The sequence below is a fragment of the Ischnura elegans genome, chromosome 9 (assembly GCF_921293095.1).
Source record: "Ischnura elegans chromosome 9, ioIscEleg1.1, whole genome shotgun sequence".
Lineage (NCBI taxonomy): Eukaryota > Metazoa > Arthropoda > Insecta > Odonata > Coenagrionidae > Ischnura > Ischnura elegans.
In genome coordinates, this window is record NC_060254.1 from 58314118 (window position 1) to 58340841 (window position 26724).

A 26724-nucleotide genomic window follows, 5' to 3' on the forward strand; every position below is an offset into this window, starting at 1 on the left:
GAATATTAATTTAATTAATTTTTATATCATGTTTATTCTTATTTTTTATTGTTAATGAACTTGATTAAAACGTAAGGGTGGGGCATAAGCCGCTTTAAATAATCATTGATTGCAAACTGTTGCATTGAAACCATACTTCATCTACATCTGCAGACTACCCCGCAAACCGCCTAGAAGGCGTGTGGCAGGGGGTGTTAGGAAACTTGTGACAGTTCACCGTAGTCCTACATTGGGTACACACGTCATTTTTGTCATGAGATTAGCGGCGTCGTACAGAACAACTCTAATTGATATATGTGGTAATAAATTAACGTGGTTAGGCTCTTTGAGTCGTACAAAAGGAAAAGTCGTGCTATTGAATGTGGTAGAGCTTAAGGTAACTTCCCATATAAATGCCTTTACGCTGGGCAAAGCAAGTTTCTTCGTACAACCGAGAGTCTTACACCTGAAGGTCGTTCAATAGAGGTTCTGCTGTTATATGCTCATCTCTCCAAGGTTTTTCCGGCCACTATAGGCTAATTCGCCAATTTTATTTTAATTTCGATTTTATTGGGTTTAGAAATGAAGATAACCATACTTAAAGATTTTCGAAGTAGGTAACCATCCATCGCTGGCTGTTTGTAACGGATAATCGAGGGCCTTGACCCTTTCAAAGTTAAGTTGATGTCGTCATGAGCTTGTTTCGTGCGGGTCACCGCTTCTCCTTTACTCCTTAGCCTTGTGCCTCGCGTTGTTCTTCATTGATTACTATCTTGTGAGCAATTCCTTCCTTTAATGAAAAGTATATCCACATCATGCGAATTCGCCAAAACTCATATGACGTCACTAACTCATGGAATTAGGCGGCGACTTTAGCGCTTCTTTTTTTATTAATTACTAGAGTATGGCTCATCATTTTCAGACAATCAAAGCATTTTGATTTCGGGGCTTGGTGAACGACCCCATTTGTGAAAGCTTGAAAAAAAAGAAACAAATTTTAAGTAATGCCTTTCATAGATTCAACACCTACATTGAATTCTATTGAAAAGTAACTTATTGAGGTAAAAATATTAAATTATACGTTTCACTCATTCATTAATGCATATTGTTTTAATCTTAGGATTTGTTAACTCTATCTATAATTTTCCCCCTCTTCCTTTACTAATATTAGTTTACTGATGTTTATCGTGGTTGTGTCCTTCCTTATCTGCCCCATGTTTTTATTTCCTCGTCTTTTCTCGAGGTCTTTTCCCTCGATTTTTCTCTTCATCATATTTCTCACGCTCTTACCGAGTGTTGTGACATTGCCTATTGACCGGGTCCTTCTCTGCCATACGGCTCCCTACCATACCATTTCTTCTCTCCTTATCCTCGTGTATCTCCGACTATGTTCAAAGGTTAAACTTTACATCTCATTATTAATAATTACTAAGTTATGGAGGTAACATATATTCGTAGTTGTCTCAATTTCTCAAGGAGGTTGGATCATTTAAAACAAGAGACTTTAACAGTTAAGGTAACGTTTCAGAATAATTACGAACAATTTCAGAGATATAAGGGATATCGGATAACTTCTGAGATAAAAGGGATATCAGATATCTTCTGAAATATAAGGGATATCGGATATCTTCTGAGATATCATATTTCTTTTCTCATTCTATCCCTCCATGCAACCTTCGGCAACCTTCTACTGCAGTATGTCTTCTATCCTTTTTGAAATATTTTTTTTACATTTATCCATGTTTCTTGTTCAAGTTGAATGCTAATACCACGCTACTTTTGATTTACATTGACGAACCGAACTCAAGCCGCCTTAATAGGGATATGGCAGGGAGTTTTAACACACCAACCATTTTCATAAAGTAACCCTAAATTGCTCGCTTTCTTAGATGATTTAAAAAAATAAAATAACGTCGTTAGAAATCAGAGTTTTTTATAGTCTTATTATTTCTTATAATTCTACCTGAGTAAAGTTGGATTTTCAAAGTATTGCTTAGTTTCGCTGCTACCGATGTTTTGACCCGTCGCGACCGTGGGCGTATCAGATTTTTTCTGTCTTTAACCCGATTCTTTATTCTGTTTTAGTCATATATATAAGTCGGTTTTATATATCAGTCTGATTTCTTCAAATGTTGTGAAGCTCAATATATTTCCCTTTTTTTTATAAAATTCATGTTTCTATGCATAAGTTCTCTGCATAAATATTGATACCGTTTTCTATTCAGCGGCTAGAGTTTATCTAATGTTTATTGTATATCTAACAGCAAGTTTAACAATAAAAATATATGAAACTTATTCGATAAACTTACTTAGGGAGTAGCAGTAAAATGACACCAATGTATTTACAAAAATATTTATACACTCAAATCGGATCACAAAGACCCAACGCGACCAGTTACGTAGGTTTTGAGGTGCGTCCATTTATGGGTTAAAATAAGTTCAGCGTGAATTATGTTTGACTACCGAATCGTTTTGCCTTCGCGACGGCACTATCTTCAGCATCGCGTCTAGATACGTGTTGAAGTTAATGAATTAATCGATTGATAAATTAAATTAATAGAAAAAAAGCAAAAGGGTTGTCAAGGGTTAACAGTTGTTTATAAGTTACGGATAAAAATCGTCAGTCAAACAGACAACAACAACGAGTATAATGAAGGAATAATAACATCATTATTTATGTTAATACTGTGTCTAATAGTTATTTATGGAGCAAGAGAAGAACTAAATCCTAAAGGTTATGGGCCCAGCACGCTTCCACCGATATCTTCGATTGAAGATATTGAGCTCTAAAATGGGTCTTTTCTAAATGAATGAATCCAAGAGTTGTATTGTTGATTAATTAAGAAAGGAAAGAGTCTGAGTAATTGTTTGATCGACATGTTTTTTTAATCAACAAAGGAAAGTGTTGAAGTTCATGAATTAATGGATTGCTAATTTAAATTAATAGCAATAAGCAAATGGGTTGCCACGGGTTAACAGTTGTTGATTAGTTACCGGATAAAAACCATAAGTCAAAGAGGCAACAACGACGTGCATCATTAAAGATTAATTAGATCATTATTTACGTTAATACTGCGTCTATTAGTTATTTATGGAGCAAGAGAAGAACTAAAACCCTATAACGCGTCGCTAGGAGGCGTCTAGCTTTTGGTTGTGGGCAGCATCCTCCAATGGTCTCCTTCCTATGATGGCACCCTGGGGGGTTCTCTCTCCCAATACTCCACCCCTCCCCTCTGCTTCCTCCGCAGCTATTCTTAGTTGGCGCGGTTATGTGAATGCCTCCCTCCAATCCTCGCACCCATCTGCTCCTCTGGCCCATTCCTCCTCTGCGAATGAGCTGTGCCGTTCGTGAGTGAGCCGTTAATTACGAACGATTCCCTGTCGTGGACCGAATGAGTGGAATCGCCGTTTTCGTTTCAAATGGCTCTTTGTGCATTAAATTGGTCACGTGAATCATTTCGGACCTGTGGCTCCAGTCCAGTGGCGTAACTACGGGGGGGGGGGGGGAATGAGGGGAATGAGGGGATTAATTCTCCCCCCCCAAAACCTCAGAGCCAATCAAAAAATAAAAAAATATTTAAAAATAGTGTCTGGTCTGGATTTGTTGTATAATAACTGCATCTGCGTAAAGTTAAATTATAAGTGCAAAAACGATGTAAAATGCATTTCCATGCATGTTATTTTTCAAAAATTTTCCTATACTCCCCGTTTCTTGGGGGGGGGGGTTGCCCCCACTAATCCCCCTCACCCCGCCCAAAGCCCCCTCATCACCCTATGTCATACTTCTAGTTATGCCACTGCCCTCCTAAAGCCTCAGAGAAATCATAAAATTATTTAAAAATCTTGTCTGGATTTGATAGATAATAACTGCTTAAAGTTAAATTATATGTGCCAAAACTGATGTAAAATGCATTTTCAGGTATGTTATTTTCCAAAATTTTTCCTGTACTCCCCAGTTTTCAGGGGGGTTAGCCCCTTCTAACCTCCCTCGTCCCCCCTCGTCCCCCCTTCATCCCCTCCCAAAGCAAATTACTAGTTACGCAACTGTTCCAGTCTATGAATTGGTTCATGTCTATCCCTTGCTACTTACCGATAATTTGATTCAAGTCGACCATTGGTTCCAACGGTATATTCACGAACATCTTCAGAGTAAAAACGGGAAAAGCGATGTGTAATTGCTAGAAAATTTATATTTCCTGAAACTGCATGGAATGCACTAAAAAGTAGAAAAATAAGGTTTTCATCTCTTGGAAAATATATATCTTGAGTGAGAATTACGTTTATAAGAAATGAGCGAAGAAGATCCCTGATAGGAGAGCAAAGATCGACATGCAATATTAATATCAAAACCAAAATAAGCATCCACGCCTTATTTTCCGAGTGCTTAAAAGCTTATTTAGTAATTTTTAGGCAATGTACACTACTTTTAGAAAAAGCGTGTTTTTTCTTTTCTTTTTTAAGCTTATGTTTATTCTCTACTTTTTGGTGATTAATCATGTAATCTATGGAACCAGAGATATTAAAGACATTTCTACCCAAAAACTTTATAGCTAAACCCAGCTATTGAGAGAATTTAAAACCATTTTACCATATGGATTACCATTAATTAAAGTACAATAGAAACAAATGTCTGATTGTTGGATATTGTATTGTCATCAGAAGAAAGCGACTGTGCATAATTTCAAGCATATGCGACAATGGGAAGATGGTCGAAAATCAATTACAACACTATATCAATAATAGAGACGAAATGAGTCGAGAAAAGGTCGGGAAAAAAGAATATCGAATACCAATATATCCTATGGTACCAAATTATCAACGCACTGACCGCTAGATGTCTCTTTCATCGGGGTTGGTTTGTCGATTGTCATTGGAGATCGTTGTCCCACGTCATCAAGTGAACTCGGAATCTAGTAAACTTAATTATGGGCGCTATAAAGCACGAATGTAGTGTGAATAATACATAAATGAATATGCTAAAGGTTCTTAGTGCTTGTGAATTGAGAAACTCGAGACAAGCTTCCATATCATCATTTCTAAATCTTTTTCTTATATATTTTGCGAAATATTCCCATTACTTTTATTAAATTCCATTTTTCTCCAGATCAACGCTATTTCTCGTTTAAAGTCTAGTTATGTTTCGAGTTGACGTTGTTGTTGTTAGTGATGGGCAAAGTCGATCATTTTAGTGATTCAATCATTTTGACTCGAGTCACATAAGTGATTCAATCAATTGATTCAATCTCTATGATCGAAAAGACTCAAATGAATCAAGATCGAAAAGACTCAAAGGAGTCATGATTGAAAAGACTCAAAAGGAATCATGATCGAAAAGACTCAAAAGGAATCAAGATCGAAAAGACTCAATCAATGGATGTAATAAATCACTTTGAATAATCGAATAAATACTGCCTCATCTGCGAAGGGCATTGGTAACGCTGATTGCTATCCATATTATCATTTCATATACTATTTTTATTGTGAATTCCTAGATGAGTAAATTAGATTTCAAAAATGAAGGAAGTAGTGTCATGAAAATATTTGGGAAGGCAAAACTGCCAGTTTCTTAACACTAATAAAATAATTTCTAACTACATATCTCAATATATAACACAAAATACACCACACACTATGCATGAATCTGATCTGCAGGATAGTTTTATGAACGGCACAATAAAATGTAACCAACTTTAACTTCTACTTCTTAACGTTCTCCTACAGGAGTCATCTTAATATTTTCCTTTTACGTGTATTGGTGTTATTCATACTGATAACTGCTGGAAAACGTTTAAGAAAAAGATTACACAAGTATTCAGTTCTTGATAACATAGTATTTAATTTTCTCACAACTATTTCTGCCCTGAGGAAAAGAGATCAAGCATCTATCGTTCCAAATTTTGAAACAAACCGGAAACCGAGATGATTGATATGAAACCGGAAGTCGGAGTGATTGATGATTGATGATCGACTTGTTTAACGAAATGAATCATGAGTCATTTGATTCACCTAGTGATTCAATCTTTTTGATCGAATCGTTCATGATCGACCCATCACTAGTTGTTGTTCTTCGAAATGCGCTATTATATCAGTATTCTAACTGTAAAATCAAGAAATTTTTTTATATCTGTTAAGATTTTAGGACCTTGTGGATCCACGACAATAAACGTTTATTATTATCATTATTATTCTATATAATTATTATTAATATTATTTATTTTCCCTCTTGCAATCTTGCAAGGTGTCTGCAGTGAACGGAACAAGTTAAGTTTCACTGTGTTTTTTCCAGTTTTCCACAGATAGGAACCGTCGGACAATATGACAGGTGTCCACTGTCCAGGATGACTGATTTTTTTATTTTTCCTAAAATGCCTTCCATGTTTAGTTTTTTAATTGATGAAGCACTTCACACGGTGTAATTCCAGTTGTTGTTATGGCAATTGGGCATACATCCACCGATTGCATTTTCCATATGGCTTTAATCTCTGCAGCAAGTTCGGTATATTTATTGATTTTGGAGGAATGTGCTTTCTGTACATTGTGGTTTAACGGGAATCTTACGTCTATGAGTTATTATAATCATTTCATTTTATATTCATTAATGTAGCTAATGATAAAAAAATGATAAATTTTTGCTCATTGATTTAATATAAAGATTAGCGACCAATCACGGCTATTTCTTTTCGAAATTCACTCTTTTCGCCGATATAGGGTGGTATCCTATAATTTTTTTATTGTCTAAATAGAAATTTTATTACTCCTGGAGTACGCAATTCACGCTTATAGATTTTTACTTGACGATATCTATTTTTCACTATTAAATGAAAAGGGAAAATTTACATGCGCACGAAAACGCGACGGCTAAGTATGAATGCTGGGAAAAGCCCGTGTGACGTCATTCTGGTTCCCGATGCCGCCGTTTGAGGTGACTTTGGGGCGAGGATATCACGCCGATGCGATGCAGGCTGCTAGCAGAAAGCAGAGTACCCTACCAGCAGGTAGCGCTTGCCTTAAATAAGGATTATTATTACCTTATCAAACGAAGGAAACTTTCCGACCTTAGGACAGTTTTAATAGGTGATTATTAAGAGATGTTTCCCTGAGCTCAGTGCCTCATGCGTGCATTGTTAATCTCAAACGATGTAAAACTCCTATCTACTCGTATAGAAACTAGGTCCCTGTGACGTCACGTGGAGTGGCATCGCATGGCCGCCAATCTGGCCTTTTTCAAATGAGGTTAAAATTGACCATTAACATTCGTCTGAACTGGGATTTCTAAAACCAAATAATTTGTACATTTTGAATGCACTAATGGTGGGTAACGAATCGCAATCAATGCCTTTCGTTTTCTTTGATGAAGAAAACTACCCTATTGTGAGCCCACCAGGAAGGTCGAATTAAGTTTGAGAACGATAAGGAAGCAATAACGTGTGCGGGAATGTGATGACGACGTCGCCATTCATACTCCCATAGACTTATTCGCTCGTAGGAGATGAATTGCGGACGCTTGTTCCAGTTTTGCAACACGAGTCAGCGATAGCGATTACGATTGGGCAGCGCAGTGACTCTCCCCTCTCCTATTCGGGGTCAGAGCCGCGCAGCCGAGCAACAATCCAAGATCGTCCGGAGGGCTCTGATTGGCCGATGAGACGGAGGCGAAAGTGCGTCACACAGTTGGAGAGATTAAAGAATGAACGCAAGGAAGATGTGCGTCGCCATTATTGGAGAAAAGGGAGAATGGAGTGGTTTTTGCGTCTCGTATGATGAAGAGGCGCTCTATCGCGACTGTATTCGACACTGAAATCACCGGTGGCAGCGCTGAAGGCGCAGACGTCAGTTTCCAACATGGCCGACGCATCGAGGATAGGGTTGTTATGAAAACAATGGTGTAATGGGATTAATCGTCGGGTTACTGAGAAAAATAAAGAAGAAATTGTCCAGAAAGATTTTTCTTGGTTTAGTTGAGGTATTTTGATAGCTAGGGACAATGGCAAATAGCACTAAAGACTCAGGGTGTAATAAATTTTAGCACAAATATTCGCTACATCTTCATGGAGATTACTCAAGGGGTTCCTAATGACCATAAATGCCAGACTCTGATAAAAAACTCTGTTTTAGCAGTAGAAAAGAAAAAGTGTGACTCGTTGGTTAGCTTAAAATCCGCAAACGTACAGAGCACCGTCACAGTAATGTAGCAATTGTAGCAATGAATGGCTACTAAAGGGCACTATAAATAAATATGATTACATAAAATTTATTACTTACGACGGTATGATAGCTCAATACCAAAAAGATAGCAATATAAAAAAATAAATTCCCAACAATGCCAATGATTTGTCAACGTGGTATGTTTCCTACAGTTGGTATTCTCGGTACTTTGTATCCTTGGACCTTCACCTCCGAATTCGGCCGATAGTTGGCGTCTCATCTATTTGGAATTTCGAATAGAGTTGGAAATATTGCTTCACGACATTGACGACTCCTTCGCCGTCTGCGGAAACGTCAGTAATGAAAATCACTTGATTTCAATTTTACTTGTTCACGAGGGAGAACGATCTCCTATGACAATTAACGAACTACCGTAACGGAAGAGACATCTAACGGCCATTGCCGCGTTAATGACCTCGGTTCTATTGGAAATTCGATGCTCATATTTTAAAACTCGGATGGTGATCTATCTACATCTATACACTACCCAGCAAGCCGCCTAAAAGGCGTGTGGCAGGGGGTTTTAGGACGCCAGCTTTTTACACATACAAGGAAATGCCCTTAGGAAATTACGAATAGCGTTTATAAAAGTCCTTTATTGTTCGGGAGAAAAACGAATTCCCATATTTTTATCCGTTCGGAAAAATATCTCTCTTAATTTATCGCTTCTGTCGCACATGGAAATATAAATAAATATGATAATGACGGTAGTAGAAAAATTGTCTGCCGAGTAGGCATACCTCTTAACATTCTCGATGAGAATGCGTATAAATACTACGTGATCATGAAATCCAAATTCCAAGTTTTTTACTTCTCTGTGTACTATCCTTCCCGCCGGTAGGTCTGCTAATATTCGTGATTGTTATATTCGTGCGTGGATGAATGAGCTGTTGAGGGAGTGACCGGGACGGGCGAGCCACGACGGATAGAGGGAGCAAAGAAAGAATGGAAACAAAGGAAGACGGCTGTGCGGCGTTTGTAGAAGCGAGATGGAAATAGACGATGGAGGAGGATCGGTTTGAGAATGGGCGCAGGTGTTAACTTTGGGGCCAGCCAGCCTGCGTCTATTTCGGGCCACTACCCGACACCCTCACATGTACACGCCACACCAATATACATACAGAGAGAGAGTTACAGTTGGGTGTAAGTGGCCATAGAAATTGATTGCAATGAGTAGCGTTAGTAACACTATGACATATTCATGGATGAGTAAACATCAGTGCACTGTCAGTTAACTATTAAGGCCGGTTCAGAGAAAATAAAATAAATAGATAAAAAAACACGTTTTTTCCAAAAACAGTGTAAAATGCCCCAAAAAGTAAAAAAATAAGCTTTTTGTCAATCGGAGAAATTTAGGGCGTATGCGGAAGTGCCAAAAATCAAGTTTACTAGATTTGTTTTTCTTGATGACGTAGGAATACCTATCACAAATTGTCATCTACCTTAAATGGAGGAGGTATCTAGTTCGCCGAGTTAAAATAAAATAAAAAAATGGTAAAAATGAAATGCTTTTTCCGAAATCGATTTTGAATTCACTAAAAAGTAAAAAAAGTAAGCTTTTCATCTCTTGAAGAATAAAGTGTTGATGTTAATTATGTTTATTAGAAATTAGTATTGAAGAATCTGGTATGTTATTAAGGATTGGCAATCAATATTAATATCTAAACTACAAAGAATGCTGCTTAATTAAGCAGCGTTTTTTAAAAAAGGTTTGTTTCAAGTTGAAGAATTTTATTTGTATTGAATGACTGTCGTAGGATAGGCCTAACGTTTTCTGAGTGTAGCGGCCGGCGGTAGGTTAGGTACGTCTGGTGAATGTGAGTAGAAAAATATAATGATTTTGGTTGAGAAATCCTGGGAGATCTAATTAAATCACTCAGAAAAGTGTACTTGAAATGGGTGCATTAATTATAGATTAACATTTTAAATTAGACTCGTGTGTGCTTGGCTTACTTACCTGTTCAATGTTTTTAATGTGCGATTCTTTGATGCTATCAATGCTATTAAGAGGAAGCGTATTTGGCGGTCTATCGACATTTGTGGTGAAGGATTAATCGCTCAAAACTTAAGATATCATCTTGAAATTTTCACTCTACATAAAGAAGACTCTGATCAACAATTGCTGGTATCTCAAATTTATTATTGGAGAGAGGGCATTGCATCCTATTAATAAAGCATTTTATGAGAATTAGAGTTCTTTGCTCATAAGATGTTTCTAAATGTTTTTTTTTTCTTTTAAACTAGGTGGTGTTCGAAGATTGCATGCCCTGGAAGGACCTAGTCGTCAGTGCCTTCTTTCTACTAGAAGCTAAATCAAAAAGGTTAGAAATATATTGCTTTTATTAGTTACTAAGCAGGTGCTATTAACACAAGTTATAAATGTAGAGTTAATTGGATAAAATGAAAAGCGTTGTTACGTGCGACTGCATATGGCTTTTCGCATTGATATTCCCAAGGGTTTACATGCATGTAGCCTTTTAGGGCATTTCAGTTTGTCGCCCTTCGGTGTTTGTATATAATACTATCGCGAACCCTGGGTGGTACTACTTTGCTATGATATGAAACGATGGGTCGATAATAGCATGGGAACTAATATAAATGCAAGGTTTGAAAACTCATTGAAAATAAGGATATCCCATCGTTATTAATTTGTTAACATATGAGGATATAAATGCATACGTTGGGTCGTTATTTTTTATCGCGTGTATCAGTATTTAGTTGCGCAAGGTGCCTAATGTTTCATTTAGAGAGAGCTGAGCAATGGCCGCTGTACGAGGCAGACGTTTATGGGTGAAGTCGTTCTTTACAAAAAAAAGTCTGTCTTGCCGTTCATTTATCACTCCTCTCAAAACAGAAGGTGAGAAGACAAGGGGTGCAACTGATATTTTTCTCAACAGAGTCAGGTAAAGTTAATTGTTAGAAGGAATGCACAAAAACTTGGTTGCCAAGGGATACGAGTGAGTCTCTGTTCTCTGCTGGCATCCAGTGGAAAATCAAATGCACTACTAAATATCTAGTTCAATTCGTTTGTTTTCTATACTCAATTTGTTTACCTAACACTGCATGGGAAAAAGAAATCACTTGTACCCCTTGGCTTCTCAGCCACTCATATATGACGGAGTATCACCCCATTTTATTTTGTATTTAAATATATTTGAACAATAAAATTTTAGATGACGAAGTGTCACTGTATTCCGCGGACGTGTCATCGCACAGGGTTTGTCGTAGTAATCAGGACTAAATCATTTTGTGTAAAGGAAAAAAAGAAATATTACGGGTTTCTTCGTTTTTTAAAGTAAATCACAATCGACGGTAACAAAAATTCGATGGATTAGCCCATCCATGTCGACCTCACCTCCGTGGATGACCCAACATCAATGTATTGCAATCTCAATATTGGTACTCGTTTACGCTCGATGGGTGGAGGGGGGCTCTGTCCCCAGATCTTTCGCGAAAGGCGGCCTTTTCTGGTCTCTCTGCCAGTTCTTAAAATTTTTGTTTGCCGTTCGTACCATAAGGATCGTTTTTTTGTGATATCTAACGTACTTAAATTGATTTATGAGAATAACAAAACATTTTTGGTTTCCAGAATTTCTGACTGTTGCAATACGTGGGCTAATGACTGCCACAACGATATTGGTACCATTTACAAGCTTCCCTGCGATTTTCAAATTCATCATTACCATGGATTTTTTTGACACCCAAATGCCCCCAAAAGTAGAGGAATAGGGGCAGTTGGCAACAATGTAGTAGATAGAAACTTTAGTGTTTAGAGTGTTTTTCCTAAGGTTTTAGACGACTAGGGGGTCGATTCTATGACTTTTTTTGCTCTATCTCGTCTCGTTCACCCCAAACATTTCTATGAATGACTCATTCAGTGGTCGGAAGTGTATTTTATAGTATAGTGATTTTGCTGCACTCAATGTTATCCCTATTCAATGCTAGTCCTTTTACCTCGCTTAGGCTTTTATTCTCCATATCCGTCTTGATTTTTCCAAGATAATTGTCCCTCGGTCTTCCTCTGGGGATTTTAAATCAGTTTTTCCTTCCATTATATATTTAATTTATTTTTCACACACAGCCGTGTCGCCAATTTACAGTGAATTTTTTTAAACAATAACGTCAATTAGACACAATACAATAACAATATAAAAACTAGCAATTAATTAACCAGTAGGGAAATTAAAACATTCAATTGGCTGATAGATGGGACATAGCTTGAGCGGTGAATTTCTTGCATGACAGATAATAAGAATCGGTGGAAGTAGGGAGCGAATTTAGAAGGGAGGAGAGGCGATATAAAGGTGAGAATTGTTATGTTATATTATGTTTCCTACGTAACTGCTGTCTTATTACGCGGTCAATACACATACGCGGTTTTTTGGTGTACAGTGACCCATAATGGCCTTTCTTCTCCTACCTCTTCTATATCCCTCCTCGTTTCCCACCCTATTTGTTCATTTTATCTTCATCAACCTCCTCCAGCAACATATCACGAAGGCCTCTACTCTTTTATGATCATTTTCTCAATGATCTACGTCTACATAATACCCTGCGAGCCACCTCTAGGGTGTATGGCAGGGGGTGACCAATCACCAACATGCAGCATGGAGGACCGCCTTATGCACACCGCACGGTCATAGAAATATTACGCATGCTAGCAAAATTTACATGCATATTCATAAAAAAAACTTGCAAATAGTTTGCAATTCCTAGAGCAAATACATGAAAGGTTAGAACTATGGATAAAAACATGTAATGAGTCATCCTAGCGAGTGACGCCATTAATCCTATTAATTGAGACACCATTCCTATCCTTAATAGTACGAGGGAATAATGACATTTTAAATCCCTCTGTTTTGCTGTATATTTCTTTTATTTTCTTCTCATGATCACGTCTACCATAGCACGACGGTAAACGAAGGATATGATTCACGTCGTCTGAGAAAATATCTTCTTCGAATTTACTAAGTAAATAAAGCCTATACTTCGATCTACGCTCCTGTAAAGATTCCCATCCTAACTCATGTAACTTACTGGAAACGCTGCACTTTTTGTCGTAGCAACTCATCACAAGTCTGGCCGCCTTTCGCTGTATTCGATTAATTTCAGCTATCAGTCCTACTTCATAAGGGTCCAACACGCTAGCAGCACATTCGAAGTGAAGCCTCACTGGAGGCAGGTAGCTTAAGCATGTTCCAAGCTTCTAAACTATGGAGTGTCACTTCCCTCACGAATGTTTTCACGTACTGTGACCTGTATCGTTCGTTATACCTCACCACCGGACAGTCAGATTCAATAAATCATTCATTGTTACTGCATGCCGCGAATGGAACAACATTGACCTACCACTACGTAAATCATCATCACTCGCCTCCTTCAAAAAGGCACTACACGTAAAACTTCTTCGAGAACAACAGCAAGACATGTAACATCACGGGAACAGTACGAAAGATTCATCAATTATCTCATCCGGCTTCATCTAATTTTCCTTTTCTTTACAGGTACTGGGTGAAATTTTCCATGTAATTCATTGTATTTGTATACTCAGGTTTACATTAGCTTTCTCAGTAGGTTTTCGCAGGTTTTTCACGCCCCCCTTCTTGTGTGGGCGTTTTCCTGCAGTGGGTTTTTTCCAATAAGGACGACAGTCAATATCCTTAGGTTTTTCCCACGTTCACTAACATCTTTTTACACTTGGTCAATAGTAACTTTGTTAAATTATAATGCTAATTGTTGATTGAAAATGGAACTTCTACTTATTTTTATGTAATTTCTCTGCATTTAATTTCATGAGCAACTAGACAATGTATTTAACTGCATATATTTAATGTTTGACGAGGGGTTAGATGGAAGATGGGACTTTCTAGTCCCAATCTCGCCCAATAAAGACGTATTATTATTATTATTATTATCCAGTATTATGATCTTCGAGCATATTAACAGCCTCTTTGCCACTTATTCCATCTAGCATGGACTATTCGACTGTCGATGTCTGCCGTGCTTCTTCCAGCCAGGAAGATGCAGCCTTGAGTCAACAGCGAAAGTTATTGTTCTCGCGTTCCGTATTGGTTTCCGATTGAAATGTGGTGTCGTGGACAGAGAATGCATGAATGGAAGTGGTTGTATGTAGTAGAGAGAGGGAGATAGCTGCTTATATCCCGACGATTCGATAAGGAAGGATCGAAGTCCGTAACGGTCCCATAGTCGTCGCCATGGCTCATCATCAGCGCGATCGTCCTTTGTTTGTTTACGCCGATGGTGTGATGCAAAGGTGGTGGAGGATTGGTCAACGTCCAGTGGGACAATGTAATCAAAGAAGTACGAAACAATATACAACGTTTAGAATTTAATTATTTTAGCCTTATCTAGCATCTGTTTTTTCATATTTCACCTCTAAAGATTTTTAGGGATTGAAATCTTTGGCCAAACCTTCGGTAGCTTCGCAAAAGATATGGTAATAATTTGTTTAAAAAATTCCAGTGAGCATCAGTTTATGTATGTCGTTTTGGTATTAGAATTTATCTTCCATATAAATTGCAATGTGAAATATTTGTAGGCGACGTTAGGAATATTTCGAGAATTTCTACGTACGTTGATCGGACGACGAAAGCAAAATCTGGGCAATAGATTAGAGAACGGAGAAATGCAAAAATTCATCCTTCCCAATAACGGTAAATACCGTGAAACAGTGCACCGCTGCATAAAAGAAATTGTTCTACCGATTATGGCGTGATATAGTGGGAGTTCGACACATTGAAATGAAAGGTAGTAGCTTTTTTCCACAATCATTTAATGCGCGCTATGCGTTTCGGCCCAGAGAGCCATCATTTGGTACAAGACATTGTACCAGAGAGCATGACATTTATACCTTTGAGGAAGGGGTGCGGTAGGCATGCTCTTCGCGATGATGACACTACCCAACATGGAAAGGTTTTCTGGATCCAAAACAGTTTTTCCGAAGTAGTTTGTCTTGCTAAGCATGTAAGTCTCTATCAAATGCTGGTGTTAGCTCATTTTGCAAGATACGGAACATAATATTCTACGGGTGTTCCAGGCCCGGCGCTGAAACAACGTGTGGGGAATTTATTTGGAGAATCGTTACGGAAGTATTGGCACAGAGGTTTTTATAACAGCTGCAATTCCCGTCGGCTCTACTCTCTTCTTAAGGTCGCTATATACGGTGAATGATCATGCGCATGATCATGCTGATTGATCATGCGAATGAAATCATGCGCCGTGTACAACGGAAAAATTCGCGAATGATCCGTCATGCGAACGATTATTCAGTGAAACCTAGAACATGTTCTATTTTGCTCGCATGATCCTGTATTTAATCACGTGATAATTGAGCATGATCACTCACCGTGTGTAGCGGCCTTTAGAATATTTGCGGCGTTTTTATTCCCCGATATTGTATTCTCTTACGTTAATAATTATGAATATTATCGCCCTTATATGGTATTATCTAAGTGAAGAGCGATTTATCACCCTGGAGAGACAGAGAGGCCCTGGTGGACGATGTTTCAGGGAAGGCAGACTCGCCCTGGGAGGAGGGGAAGGGGGCGGTGGTGTTCCCGAATGGGAAATGACGTCACCCGACCGGAAGTCCCCGATATTACCCCCCTCTTCCTTCCTCCCCTCCATCTCGTCCATTTAAACGGAGGGGGGCAGTGGCCCCTCGCGGCTGCCTGTCAGGGTGCCCGACTGCGTCGCCCATGGGAGGAACCGGGACTAATTCAGCCCTGCATGCACACGCGAGATCATCTCCCAGTTTCTACTGCTCCTGCCTAGATACGAGGTCTGTTCAGAAGATAGCGGGAATTTTAGTTTTTTGAATGATGTGAAAGCGGTTCGCTCAGAATAGGAGGGAGTTGAAGAAAGTGGCTGGCGGACCCCGACGCCTGATAGTAAAAGGGGATTAGAGAAAGAAGAAGAAGAAAAAAATATTTGTTCATCTACATTAATGCTGTCGTCTTCAATGTCTTCGATACTATGCACTGGTGTGAGCGATTCTTCCAATCGTCGAAACACTTCTAGGACTCGATCTTTGGGGTAGCCTTTAGCTCTGTCAGGGACATTGCTAAAATTATCGTCTGAAGATTTTCACAGCTTCTTTTATCTATGTTGGTGGTGGTTTTCGGGTATTGCTGTGTAGAAAACATTTTTACTCAAATGTTTTCTACACAGCAATACCCGAAAACCACCACCAACATTGCTAAAATTAGTCTATGCTTGTAAAACGACGGCCCTTTGAGGTTCACATTATTCTAAAAAAATTGGGAAAAGCCACAGGCAGGGACGGATCCAGTATTTCTTTCTGGGTGGGGGGGCACAAGCAAGGCCGTATCCAGGATTTTGTCCTGAGGGGGCACAAGGATACGTCGTAGTACAAAACGAACGCGATGATAATGGGACCGTATTATAAATCTTGCATATTTTTTAAGGGTCTGGGGGGGGGGGGGGCACGAGCTCTCGTGCCCCCCCTAGATCCGCCTTTGGTCACAGGTTGTCATGTCTGACCAATAAGTAGGCTGGGGCATCGTTATCACTTTTGACTACGTGTCTAGGTAAACGAGGTGTGTTGAGATAATAAAGGGATTTTTAGCTTTTTGATAAAAATATTTAATTCGTTTGCATTAATGTCGTCGCCTTCAAAATAGTCCTCATTAGGTATTATGTACTTGCGACATCGCTTCTTCCAATCGTCGGAACACTTCTAGGACTCGATATAAATAGGCTAGCCTTTAGTTCTGTCAGGGATATTTGATAAAACTAATCTATGCTTGTCAAACGACGGCCGTTTGAGGTTCACGTTATTCTAAAAAAAAGAGAGAAAACTCACTGGAAGTCATGTCTGATCAATAAGTAGGCTGGGACATCGTTATCGGTTTTGACTACGTATCTGGCTAAACAAGGTGTGATCAGAAAATAAAGGGATTTAGCTTTTTGATAAAATATTTAATTCGTCTAAATTAATGTTATCGCCTTCAAAATGTTTAGGTATCAGGCACTTGTCACAGAGCTTCTTCCAATCCTTGAAACACTCCTCAAATTCAATACTTGGAATAGCCTTTAGCACTGTCTACGATTTCTTTGATGCCATTCAGGCATTTTCTCAATTAAAATGGACATGACTTTCAGGGGATTTAAATCTCCCAATGTGCATACTTTTCCGTAATTATGGACATAAACCAAAACATTAGGCACGCAAAAAGTAGCCCCTGTTTTTGGCGAAGTAGTCATGACACCATAATTAAGGTTAAATGGCGCAAAATACTAATTTTCACAAACATGGAGAAAAAAATATCTGACTGCAAAGTCACAAGGAGTCATTATTGGCGAATATGGAGTTTGGGGCATCGTTATTGCATTGTTTTTGGCCAAAAATTAACGAAAAAGCAATGAAGTGTGAGCGCAAATCGCCGAGCTCGTAAAAAACCTCTATCCTTAGCGGCTGCTCAAGGCGAAGTAAACATTGAAGATAGCTGAAAACGGCATGTGTTACAACGTTGTATTAAAAAAATTGAGTATCGGACTCTTAAAATACGTAATTACGAAATTGCCGTTAATTTCTGAACTCTCTACGGCTCTAGCAGTATGACGAGGTGTTTTTCGCCGATGAGTGTACCCGATTACGTCTATCGGTAACATATGGTACCATCTGGTTGTGAATTCTCAGGTTTTTATCATCATCGTACATTTAGATGTTTCTCGCGGCTTCCGCGACTTTATGGTATTGGAATGCGTGCTATGGAAAAGTATTCCTTCTGAAAGCTTCGTTTAATGCGTGTGCAAGCCCTTTGAGAATTTTTCAATTTTTTTTAACGATTTTAATTCTATCTCGATTGTTACTCGGAATTTAAAATTAAATACCACAATAATACAACCAAAATACGATGGAGTTGATGCAATCATTTAAAGGAAGGAGAATGTTTGAAAACAATAACAATAAATTTGTTTGCATCAACGTTTATAAAAACTTGTCGCGCAAAAAACGTTGTGTTTTTATATATTTAAGCTCTCATCACAATTGACAGTTAATTACAATTTATGAAAGAACCCTTTCCTTACGTATGGTAGATATGCAATTGTTCTTCAGTTAGAATTGCCGGAGAAGCCGTCTGCGCAGTATAGCAGCGGTTGGAAGACATGTGTGACCGGGGCTAGGTGATGACCCATTTTTCTAGATTCTGAGGAATTAAAATAATCGAATCAAATAAAAAACTATTTTTGTGGTTCATAAAGGCTGTTTTGGACCAGACGAAATTCTTGGGAACGTGAATATTATCAGGTCGTTCGTAAAAGTGGTCAAAATTTGTCGGTGCCTTCACAGGTGCCGCTAGCTGTTAGCGGAAAATAAGCGCGTTATATCGTGACTGGTTCCCTTTTCCAGAGAAAAAAGGACGCAGAACAGACGGGAGTGGCCATACGTTGCATCTTGGTTCAGGGATACTTTCAGACAAAGTGGCGTGATAAAACAAAACTTAAATTATGTATTTTTCACTCTGTGGAATACCAAACTGTGCTAGTGTCGACACACTCGTTGCATTTTCAAGGGTTCTCTGACATTAACTCTCGTTAATATACATGAAAGCGTGGAAGGCATCATATTAACTTGTGCCATTGAGTTCAGTGAATCATGCCAACCAGCCAGTTGATAAAGGATTTGAAATTATTTTGCGCAATTACCTGTGTTGTAGTTGTTTTGAATTTTTTTTGTGAAATAGGAAAGTTAAATGTTAATATTTTCAAAGAAATTGCATTGGTAAGCAGATAATTTATTTTTTCTCTCTATTGTTGTTATTATTATGTATCGCTATTATTTTTATTAAGGAATACTTTTTTGGTTGAGTCTTTTTCTGTATCTGAATATCTCTTAACTTATTCTAATTTCTGAGTTCGTAACGTCATCAACTTAATCTGTGCAAGGGTTAAGGCCCTCAAACTATTCGTATTGAATGGCTCGAGATGTAGGTGACAGCTTAAAAATCAGATAAATACGGATCTCTCTATTCTTCACACTCGATCTCATGCGGTAAAATACAATCGTTTAAAATTTTAATTTATACTAATATAGGAGACTCCTCTCAATAAATTACGGACATCGGTGGCCAAGGATTCTTTACCATATGGTTGTTTGAGTGTGAAGTTTCATGGGGGAGAATAGTTCCACATCCCGCCATTAGAGGCTCTCCGAGGAAGAAGAAGAACGCATCCCGCGTTTCTGTTGTTGCATTGTCATGCAAAGCTCCTTCTCCTACGCTTTCGACGTGGAATGAATCCCGCTCTAGCGAACAATAGGCCGGATATGCAGATCTGGAATCTACTTCGTTTGCAGAACTTAAAGAGTGATGGGAAATTTTATCATTAGGAGATTTTTTAATGCATTCCAGGAATCGTCGTAAACTAACGGAAATTTCGATTGATCTAAAGAATTCTTAAGCACGATGTGTTTTTGCGTGTTGCGGAATTGGATTTTATTTATAGGATGTAACCCTACCTCTTGTCCTGTCGTATTTTGTCCTTTTTGGTGACGAATTACTCGTTAAATTAAAACGCTACCATTACGCTACCATTTTGACATTTTAAAACTACATGATGCTAATACTTCCCGAAATTTGCCTGTTTCTGCGTTAAGAAAATGCACCTTAGAAAATACTGAGTCAAACGCTTCGAATGGATTTAGGAAAATGTTGATGAGGCTGAAATTTGAAAAGCCTGAAAATATCCTGGCGATTTCATAAATGCTTAGCGAGTTATACATCACAGAAATAAACGGGGAAATAAGCTATTTTTTGGGTTTTTAATGGAAATTTAGAGTAATTCGCTATGCATGGAGTTACGCTCGTAGCGAAAACGCATCACTGTTATAAATTTCCTACTTACCTAAATTGAATCCCAGGAATACCAGAAAGTTCTTGGACTCCAGACTTTCTGACTGTTACAAGGTTTGGACTAATGGCTGCCACAATGTTTTCGGTGCCATTATCAAGCTTCTCCGCAACGTTCAAATTCCTCATTATCATCGATGTTTTGACTCCCAAATGCCTCCAAAAACTAGAGGCAGTTGGAAACACAGTCATGGATTATTTATTTATCATAGTATTCTACCGATTAAGATAGGTTTCCATGGAGTGTTCAAGAAGTGATCTGGGAGCCTCCCTTTCCTTCCAGCACTGCCTTCTTTAATTCACTGTAAGGCCTAATCCCTTTCAATCTATCTAAAAATCCTATTCTTTTCCTTCCCCTCCCTCGTTTCCCTAACATTCTACCCTCTAACACCCTTTTCAGCATCCCCTCCCCGCTAAGCACTAACTCCATCCATACCTTCTGTCTCCTCCGTATCTCATCTAAAAGCAGCCTCTCCTCACCCGCCATGTCCAGCACTTCGTCGTTCCTTTTCTCCTCCGTCCATTTCACCCTCTCCATTCTTCTCCATACCCACATCGCGAATGCCTCCAATCTTCTCTCGTCTTCGTCTCCAGTCTTCTTTCCTCAGTGTCCACGTTTCCGCACCGTAGAGAGCCACACTCCAAGGAGACAGTCATGGATGGACCACAGAAAATTTAGTTTTTCGACAGTTTTTCCCAGGGTTTCAGATTATTTTAGGGGGGTCGCTTCAATGACTCTTTGTCGTATCTCGTCTCGTTCACCCCAAACATTTTTATGGATAAGTCAGTCAGTCTGTGGTCGGAAGTGGGTTTTACAGTGTATAGATGCTTATAAAATCGTTTCAGGCTTAATTTTATGGAATAATGCTATATCCATGATTAAAACACAAATGGTAATTTCCACACTATTTTATTTAACACTTAACGACCGACCATGTTATCGACACTTAGTGTCATTTTCTAGTTGCCTTGAATATGACACTAAGTGTCGAAACCATGGTCGGTGGTTAAGTGTTCAATAAAATAGTGTGGAAATTACCATTTTTTTTAATCATGGATACAGATACTTGCCTTTTCACAGAATATTTCGATATTGAGATAAATGCAACGTGAAATTAATGAGCCGCCTCTCAGAGCACGAAGAAAACTTGAAAAACAACCGTTATGGCAAAGCAATTAAGCAAGCTAACGGCCAATTACATGGAATCAAGCGACTGCTTCTCCGCCGCGCCAGTTCGATAGTTGCACAGAACAAACGGCAGGTGTGTGAGCGAATGGAAGAAGGCCGGCATATTGCATGGGAGGGGGAGGTCAGTTCACCTCATTCGATCCCAGACGAGGGAAAGGAAGTTGGAACGAATATTGGGAGCAAGGGTTTGGCTCCCAGACAAAATTCCAGGGAAATACAAATTATATCCCCCTGCCAAACACCACAGTAGGTGGCTTGCAGGGTAATATGTAGATATGTTGATATCCATGGCAATTATACATAGGAGGCCGCAGTCTGATCCGCTGAAGCTTGATGTCTATCGTCAATAAAGGCGGTTTCACACTGTCAAATACCGTTCAAGACTCGTTGAACAAGTTCTCTCGAATGCAAATGACGTCATGTAAATCGTCATGACTGCGGGCATGCGGGCAAAATTATGATTATAATTGTCTCGCTCACGCTTTACTGCATTTCTATTTCGACCATATTGAAAATCGTTATTCAAGTCAATAGAAGCTTTCTACAACAATTTCAAAGACCGTACAACTCGATTTTAAGGTATGTTGAACATTTTTTTCTTGAAAGACCGTCTCGACATGGTGTTGAATCTCATCGAATCTCAATTTAGCGATTACGATGACTTCTTCCACGTTACTTGTTGAAGAATTCTCGAGTTTTGTGGAAGATTCTAAGGGATAATTTTGATCGGTTTTCAAAAATGTCCGTATTGTGACAATAAGGGGCGAGCGATTCATATAATCTCAATTTTGGCGACATAAATCTGCAGTCCCCTCGAAAATTGGCTTCAATATTGAGGACGCGGCGAAAGAGTGAACTGTTGGCAGACATTTGCTTTCACCCTGGAAGACAGCTAAAGGCTGGAAAAGAAATACGGTATGCCTATAGTTTTTGGAGGCATTTGGGGGTCAAAGCATCGATGATAATGAGGAATTTGGACTGCGCGGAGAAGCTTGTTGTTGGAACCGAAGTCATTGCGGCAGCCATTAGTCCACACCACGTAACAGAAAGCCTGGAAGCCAATAATTACATGCAACTATTTTCGTGATTTAAATGGAACGCAATTCTCGATGTCTTATTCAAGATGGCCGGATGCGCAATTTCTTGTCTGCACGTGGGTAGGCGTTATGAATATTCCATTGTTTAAAGAAAGATTATTACAACAGAAGATTATACAGTCATCCTCTGGTTTTGTTGTCACCAATCACGCATTTTAAATGGAATCACAAGAATCACAACCCGCGTTGCCGACGATGGAGCGATACGAATTTCAGTGGAAAATGTATTATTATTTCATCTGTTTACAGAAATTTGTGTTCGAGGTTTCTATCGAATCTATCGAATTTATAATACTCTAATGCTAATGCCATACCAGTGCTAACATCCTTTGCATACATTAGGAATAAATGAAGAGCTCTATTTCACGATGCAGAAAATGGAGAAGCGATTGAAAAGCGCTTTTAGGGGAAAAACTTGGGTCTTCTCAATGTCCCCTTGTCACAAAATCCCCTTGGAACAGAGATCGGTGCTTTTATGGACGCTATTTCTGGTTGCATCACTATGGATTCCTCTTTCTCCTCGGCACCTTTAAATTTTAATTGTCTTTCTTACTTCGCGTCGTCACCTTAAGGCCATTATAAATGCCTCTCTACTTCTGGTATGTCGGTACTTATGTAATGACTCCTAGGAAGTAGTGTACATCTATAGGTTTTTAAAATTGGGCTCGTTCAGCGGCGTTTTTAAAAATGCCGAATGTAATGAAATTAAAAAATTAATAGATCCTTATTTTCCCTTTTTTCGATTAGCTGATGGCTGTATTGTAATGCTCTCAGACCCCTTGCTCACACACCGATTTTGGACGGCCGCTATTTTACCGGTGAAGCGCTCCTTGCACACACGCCGGACTTTTATTTATTTATTTATTTAGTCCAAAAACAGCACGAGGCCAATTACAGAGGACTACAATAACAGGAGAAATAATTACATAACATTAAGCAACGTAACCAACAAAAACAAAAAAAAAATTCAACAGTAATTACAAATAATAACAAAGAATAGTCATCAGGTGGTGCGAGGAATAGGGGGAAAATTACGATAGTGATGGTGCAAGTTGGGTGTGGGATGAAAAAAAGGATCAAAATTTGGAACACATTTGGCATATGAGTTAATGGAAGAAGGAAGTCTGAATAGAAAAGAACGTTTAGAAACAGAAAGGCGGGGGGGGAAACAATGAAATAGGTCACTCGACCTCGTCGTGCGCGAAGGAACACGAAGCGGAAAAAAGGAAAGAAGGTCTGATGACCTGTATTTGCCATTAATGATATTTAAAAAGAGTCTCCGGTCATTGAGGATACGGCGATCAGCTAAAGTAGAAATGCCAAGAGAGGATCTAATCTCTTGGCATTTCTACTTTAGCTGATCGCCGTATCCTCAATGACCGGAGACTCTTTTTAAATATCATTAATGGCAAATACACCGGTCAAACGATCATCTGCTTGGTTGATGTGTCGGCGCAGGTGATCCACAGTGGCAATGGCTGGCAGCTAACTGGCATTTTGCCGGTTCCGGCGCGTGATCGGTGTATGTGCAAGCTCCCGAGCAGGCCGATATTTTACCGGCCATCCAAAACCTGTGTGTGTTGCCTTAAGGCAAGCGACCGTTAACTGAATCTACCCGTTATAGACGAGAAAATTTGATGCGAAAAATCCACAGAGGAAAAATCATTCGCCTTGACCGGGATTCGAACCCGGATCCCTCGATTTCCGGCCGAGTGCTTTAGCCAGTTAAGCTACCGAGGCGTCATTCTCCCCTGTGGAAATTTCCGGATCCGGGTTCGAATCCCGGTCAAGGCGAATGATTTTTCCTCTGTGGATTTTTCGCACTATTTGTTTATTGCGGGTGACTCCGTAAAAAGTTATCACCGTGGCTAGTCCCGGTATACTTTCATGAGAAAACTTGAATAAATACCGGAAATACTTTCGTAATGTTGGGAAAAGAATTGAAAATTAAATCGGGCTCAATTATTATTACGATGTTAATTTTTTTAATTGACTACAATTAGACAATACTCTATGAAAAACTAATCAGGAGGATTACAATTACTATTAATTTTGCTCCTAAACATGACAATGTCGTTATATTCTCAAACAGGGGGTAGTAAAATTCATGCCAAAATTTTAATTTTTTTGATCCACACTATTGAACAATGATAAGTAAAATATTTTATTCAGGCACTTTAGTGAACAATAAGTCCGTTCCACAATAATTTTATAACTGTGGAAAAGGTTAAATATGGCTAGAAATTCCAGCGTGTGTAATAAAATTTTCACTTATGCTGAAAAAAGTGTAACGATTACTCAAATGTAACGATTGCTCACACGAGCTTAAGTGTTGATTACAAGTAATTAATTGATATTTTAAAAATGTATCGCTTTTTAGTAAAAGTTGCCATAGATGTAATCTTTAATTGTAATTCGTATACGTTTATTTTGTTACGTCACATCACTAGTCTTTCATTATGCATTACCACTGTCGGTTGATTTCGTACTAAATATTAGCTAATATATTACTCAGCAGTACTGACAGCATTATATGTATTTTCCACCTTTTTATGCATGTACTTATTTGCGGGACATATGTAGCTCTGACTTATACTGCAGTTATATCGGAAGAAATGGTGCGTGTTTGGTGAGAGCTAATTCATAGATGTTCCGCCTACTGGCATTGCTGTTTGGTCCTTGCCCTCCTTCCTCTTCCCTCAATGCTAAGTTCTCCCTAAACGATTAAATGTACCGGAACTGCAATGACGTCAACAACTCATTTAGTGTAAACTCATCACAGCTTATCTTTCCCTTATCTTAGGAATTATATTAACAATTTGCGATGCCTTGTCTTGAGCAAGCGACTCCATTCCATCGGAGCGAAGTCTAGCTTTACGGGCCGTCCCATCCCTTGCTATTTATTTCTTCCAGGAGATATATGCAGCCACATTCCATATTCTTACCTTCTTATCTACTTGTTTGCTCCGTGTCTACGCCGTTGCACCTATCTGACGAGTCATTCCTAAGGGTGGGATGGACAACCTCGAAAGCTACCTACGTCAACGTCTCCTTGTGTAAAAAATATGGACTATTACTACACATGGACAACATAAAGGACTACCGCTGCTACATTTCAGTTTAAATGTCATCCCTGGTTATCCTTAGCGCTGCTTTAATTGTTAATATAAACCAGGAGTAGTTAAAATAATCGAAATACAGTATAATCGGCGTCAAACTTTATCCTTCCCATCCGAGAATATGCAGTCATGAAAATACATAACTTTGCATCGCCCTGTTCACTAACACTTCAAAAGTACAAAAACTAGTTACGAGGTTGGTGTGAAGACGTACGCGGTGAATGTGAATGGCTGCATCTTCTGGAGTTTTCAACCTTATTCGTTGTTTTTCATGACAATAGTTTCGCCAGCGTCTTCAGGTCTTCACTTCGACATTGTAAAAGCAGTTTTACAAGGTCGAAGTGAATTCCGGGGCACGGAATTGCGCAGGTTGGAACTGCATTAATTTCTAAAATGGCGTGGAATTGCGCGAATGCATGAACTGAATTAGAGCAGGGGCTATGTTGCCCACTCACGTCCACGCATTCTCGCATGTGTTCTAGCAATTCACCGCTTTACACGACGCAATTTTGACTGCGCCTGCGTCCATACGTCAGATTGTGCAAGTACGTGCCCCGTGTAAAACGGCCATAAGAAGTTACGAGATTTCTTTTAAAAATGTATTTATTGTTAGGTATAGTAATAATCCAGTGGTGATATATATTTTGAGCGGTATTAAACACATAGCACTGTTAATGAATACCGTAGCTATTTCAATCTATTGTGTAGTTACCATTTAGGGTCGTCCATCACTCCAAATTCTAATTTCCGTCTGACAAAAGGCTCCACCCGCACTCAGCCGCCGAGTTACGTCACGTTGACGTCACCCTTATTGGGGGGGGGGGGGGAGGGTTGTCGTTTCCTCTCTCCACCGCCTCATGGCGCCGCGTGGAGTTGCGTGCCATTGTTGGCGCCGTGCACTCATTGTTGCGTCACGCGAGCGGCAGTCGCCTCGCGAGCAATATGGCAACGGATGGCTTCATACGACTGTCGTCAAGGACATTTCGAGAGACCCTACGTACCACGATTGCTTGAACAATGATAGCAAAATGAAGAACATTGCTTCGAAAATCGGAGAGCAAGCATACAGGCTGTTTCAGGAGGAACCTGCAATAATTCAGGAGGTGGTAGGGGAGACAATTTTACGCATTTTTTGTCCATGGAAAAGGGGTCGCAACTCCTTAGTTACTGAGCTATAGAACGCAAACATTTTTTCGGATGCAGTTTTCAGTTACCATGAAAATGGTTTTTGTTGGGTATTC

General features: G+C 39.1%; 1 long non-coding RNA gene across 1 annotated transcript in view; it reads left to right on the forward strand.

Moving 5' to 3' along the window:
- The window catches only part of LOC124166036, a 94976-nt gene that overhangs the window by 17996 nt on the left and 50256 nt on the right, over positions 1–26724 (forward strand). Inside the window, exon 2 of the long non-coding RNA XR_006866385.1 lies at positions 10429–10505. This is a non-coding gene — a long non-coding RNA (uncharacterized LOC124166036). The remainder of the gene's footprint in view (positions 1–10428; positions 10506–26724) is intronic.